The following is a 4,697-nucleotide window of genomic DNA, read 5'->3' on the forward strand; positions in this document are numbered from 1 at the left end:
GTAGAACTGGTTTATTGGACTTGGTCAGAAACACCCCTTGGCACTATTGGACACCTCACTTTTGGAGGAGATCTGTGTCCCAGGTCATCACTTTTGGAGGAGATCTGCGACCCAGGTCATCAATGATTTCAAGCACAGGGTACCGTCGAAAGTGGGCTGTTTGAGTCGATGAATTCATAGCAAATACAAGCCTAGACAACTGTGAACTGGACAATCCACAACTCTTGAGATCCCTCTTCAATCAAGAGATGACCACTGGCCCCTCTTCTAGCTGTTGAATTTTCTGAAGAGAGACTCCCATTTGTGGTCATCTTTCATGTTCTGCCATTCCGTGGGTTTTCCATAGTGTTCTACGCTTTTTAGCGTAAACTGGTACATGAATATGGTACAATTAAGCAAACGAGCTCCCTTCTGAATTGGGTAGTGGGTGGAGTTGACTCATTAGGCAATATCAATGCTTTGAATGCCATCAAGCACCATGATGATTATTATAAACAAGGTGGAACATAAGATGAATATTTGTATCCATTCTCCCGTGTCCTCTAAAGCCCAGTGACTCCTCAAGCTGGCAACAATCCCCCTTCAACTTCCTGATTAAATTTGTAGCCTCAATTCGTTCTTAAGCCGCCAAGGTCCGGGGTTTGCTGATCCGCGCCGTCAAATTAGCTGGTTCTAGGCTGGAATCAGTTGCGGCGGTGGTCGGATGGTGGCCACATCATCATACTCCTAGGAATACGGCCTCGTTGGGGACTAAGTTACATGGGGTCTTAAGTGAAGGACGAGCGGTGGGATCAAAGGGCAAGGAAGCTAGGCGCGAAGGGGGAGAGGATCTCTGCGCTCCACGTCAGCATAAAAAGTAAGCGCGGATAGGCCTATTGATGTGGCGCGGCTGGGTGGTGTGGCGGGGCTGAGCGCATGATTGGGGGGGGGGAGGGAGGGTGCCCTTGGCCATGCAAAGGCATGCAAGAGGCTATGCATGCAAAATATGAGGGAACGGGTCTTGTCGGCATGATTGTTGAGCGATTGCCAATGGGGTATTGCGCACACGTAGGGCCTTGTGAGTCTGGCATATCCTTTTTGTGGAGGGGGTAGGTGAGCAACAGGAAGTGTGAGGTATTGGAGAAGCCCAATGGTGCCAACAAGGGGAAAAACATAGCGTTCCGGCAAGAAAGGGGCCATGATCGGGCATGGTGTTGAGCAGGCGGCCCCGGTTGGGGAGTTTGCATGGGCGGCCACGCCTCCCATACCTATCCGAAGTAGCCTCCGTCTGAGAGCAAGGCAAATAGACCTGAACGCCAACCCCATAGCCAACCCTTTTGAAGAAGGCAACCCCAAACACCTGCTTCTACCAATCCACGGCCTAGGAAGAAGTTGGAGAAGGCATTTGATTGGGATGAGGAGAACGATGAGAAGATGCCAGCACAACCCATGTCCTACCACAAAAAGCCAGCAAAGGTTGCAGTTGCAAAAAGGAAAGGCAAATAGCTTCTTGATGACGAGGTAGGTGACACCAAGTTGAAGGAGGGGCAGCCGAATGATACAAAATGAAAGCAGGCCAGCCAGGTGAATGCAAAGAAGATGACAAGGAGATTGAGGGTAATAGCATGCAGCTCATGTCGTCCGGGTTGATGCCATATGTGGAGGTGTTCTTGCCCGATCGGAAGCTTTCCCGACAATGTCGTGCAAGCAATGAATGCCATGGACGGTTTCGCTTTGAGTTGGTGAGGTGGCAAATGAAGACGCATCTCAAGAGAGAGCATGGCCTTCCCAGGTTGAATTGCCCTCGAGAGCCAAGGCACCAAGGGTGAGAGTAGAGAAAGTTGAATGGCACAAGTAGGCAAAGAAGCGGCTTGAGGACAAAGAGAGGAAGTTGGCAATAAATGTAAAAAAGGCTGAGGATCTTCATCGTCTTCGAGCAATTGACCAGAGTTTAGAACTGTGCCAAAGGAGCATTTTGTGGAGAATATTGTTAAGGCGTGCATGACTGCCTACCATGCAACAGCTCAATTGCACCTTGCACGCATTCAAAAACGTATTGACGAAGGTTATGGTGCGCATGTAAGTTGGTTAATTAATTGGTGTTTAAGTTCCTTGCATGTTTTGAAGCTTCATGAAGCATGTGAGCAAGTTATAAGTTGTCATAAAAACTAATATCTAACCAACCCAAATGATTTTCTCATATTAAATTGATCACTTAAAGTGGGAGAATAAACAAGAACAAGGGTTAAGATATAGACACGTGCTTATAGATCTATCTCAACACGGGGTCAATGGTAAAGGAGCCCAAATGAGAGATGGTCTATCAAAGAGCAAGGCTAACCAATGGACCATAAGACCTTAGGGTTATCTTCATTGAAGACCTCCAATAATGTGTGTAAAAGTCCTTTGACCTTAGGTAAGCTAGGGCTGAGCTTGAGGCGCGGGAACTCGACCCAGCTCGAGGTGCTTGTCATGCTTGATGACTAAGGTGCTTGATGATTGAGGTGCTTGAGATGCTTGAGGTGCTTAATGATTGAGATGCTTGATTGAGATGCTTGAGGTGCTTGAGATGTTAGGGTTGCACTTGAGGTGAGAACCCAGCCCAAGCTTAAAGTGCTTAAGGGCCAAGCTTGTGGTGGGAACTGGGCCTATGCATAAGGGGTTAAGGTGTCAAAAAGTCAAAGATTCAATCCCTACAAGGAGGGGGCGAGCCCTACATGAGGGGAGATGAGAGAGAACACCCACACACTCCCACAAGGCATGCGTGGTACAAAGAAAGCAAAAGGGACACTTGTCAAGTTCCTCCTCATGTTGCTCACATGGTGTGCCTAAAGCCTATTGGTTGGCCACCCAAGGGGTCCAATGATAATTTAGGAGATTTAATTAATTGATTTTGCATTTATCAAGTCCTCTCTCTCTCAAAGGGAAAAGGGGGACACTTGTCTCAAAGCTACCCTTGCTGCTTGTAATGCCTCTTGCTTATGATTGGCTAGGCTCGGAGGGGTCCAATGAGCTTCAAGCATGAGCTACAAGGGGGGCTCGACCCAAGCAAGCTAGGGGGTTGCTTAGGGGTTATAATCACCCACACACACTCACAAACACTCTCATTGTGTGTTAGGCAAGGTGCAAGAGCTCCATCTCCTTCTCCAAGCTCCTTGAGAAGTTGAGAGCCTACACCAACACTCTTGGCTATGGAATGCAAATCCAACCAAGAGCTATGCTTCAATGCTTAAGCTTTCCATCTTCATTACTATGCTATTATGTATGCTAAGCAAGAAGAGTGATGATAAGTGAGAAATTATTTCTTTCTCCTATGGAATACTTCTTCTTCCTCTTCCCTACCCTCATTCCCTGCTAGCTCTCTCCACCTTCGAAGGTGTTTGAGGTCTTGGGACTGAGGCTTGGGATAGTTAATGCTTTCTACAAAGTGCATGTTATGCTTATTGCAAGAAGGCTAATGGTTTATTGCAAGTAGATTTGTTACTTAATGCAAGTAGATTAATTGTATTGCAAGGTAGATTAATTGTTGCTTTAGGCACAAGTTGATGCATAAAAGTATATATCTTCATGCACTCAAATGATTTAGGGAACACAAAGACTAATGATGTTCACAAGTTCTTGATTGTTTTATAGCTAAGATTGATTGTTGATATTATGCAAAAGCTTGGTGTATGAAGCTTCCATCTCCATACTGCCAAAGAGGTCTTAAGGAACACAAAGATTTTATTGTATCAAGTCTTTCTTAATGAGAGAATCTATAATACAAATGCCTTTTGGAGGGGGGACCGGCTCCACATAAATCCGGTCCTCAATTGTTGTCATATTCTCTAAAATATCTCTCTCTCTCTCTCTCTCTCTTGCAAAGGTATTGCTCATGCCTAGTTAATTAAGTGTTATGATTAAGTTGCTACTACCAATTAAGTTCACCATCTATGCTCTCAAAGTTGCTCACTCTAATTCTCTTAATTCCGCTATTCTCTAAGTTCATAGGCCATTTCCATTACATTGGTATCAGAGCATTTGGTTTCTCTTTTCTTGCTTAAGAAGAGAGGTCCTTAAGTAGCCTATAAATGGTTGATGTTGTTAATTATATTAGGGTAAGTGGAACTGGGATCTATTATCGGTTTTGTTGAGCCCACTATGTGAGATATGGTGCACACCTCGGGAGCTTTGGACTTATTAATGGAGTCTTTTTAGACTTGCCTACGGCTTTACGATTATTGAGCCATAAGAAGTCCGAAAGGAGCTAACCCTCTGCAACTCTACTATGTTAGACCTACTCCTCTACTCTCTATAATTAACCACTTTTGAGCCATGGGTGTAGATACTTAAGAGCCAATTTTCAAAGGCTAAGAGGAGTGGCAACTAAGGTTTTGAATTGCCAAATCATACACTAAGTACATACATAAATTTTGTTAACATGGCTGACAATAATCAAGAGAGTAGAACGAGTATTGATAACTTTGATTTTGCACATGTAGGTGCTAATGATGATGCTCCCATGTTTATCAAGTGTCTTGTTTCTAAGCTGCAACAAGCTATGGGAAACCCAGCCCTACAAGGTGAAGTTTTCCAACAACTTTATAGTTATGGGATTCTCCAAACTCCCCCAAGAGAGAGAGCACCTGAGAAGTCTCTTCAAGAGATTTCCAAGAGAGGGCTCTCTACGGTGAGAGAAGAGGAGAACCCATATGAAGCGCTTAAACGATTACTAGCGG

General features: G+C 44.9%; 1 pseudogene; it reads left to right on the plus strand.

The window, feature by feature from the left end:
* Window positions 1-985: 985 nt before the first annotated feature.
* LOC147421664 (uncharacterized) lies at window positions 986-1,504 on the plus strand (annotated as a pseudogene).
* The last annotated feature ends 3,193 nt before the right edge of the window (window positions 1,505-4,697 follow it).

Source organism: Adiantum capillus-veneris, chromosome 27 (genome assembly GCF_014529385.1).
Source record: "Adiantum capillus-veneris isolate H3 chromosome 27, ASM1452938v2, whole genome shotgun sequence".
Classification (NCBI taxonomy): domain Eukaryota; kingdom Viridiplantae; phylum Streptophyta; class Polypodiopsida; order Polypodiales; family Pteridaceae; genus Adiantum; species Adiantum capillus-veneris.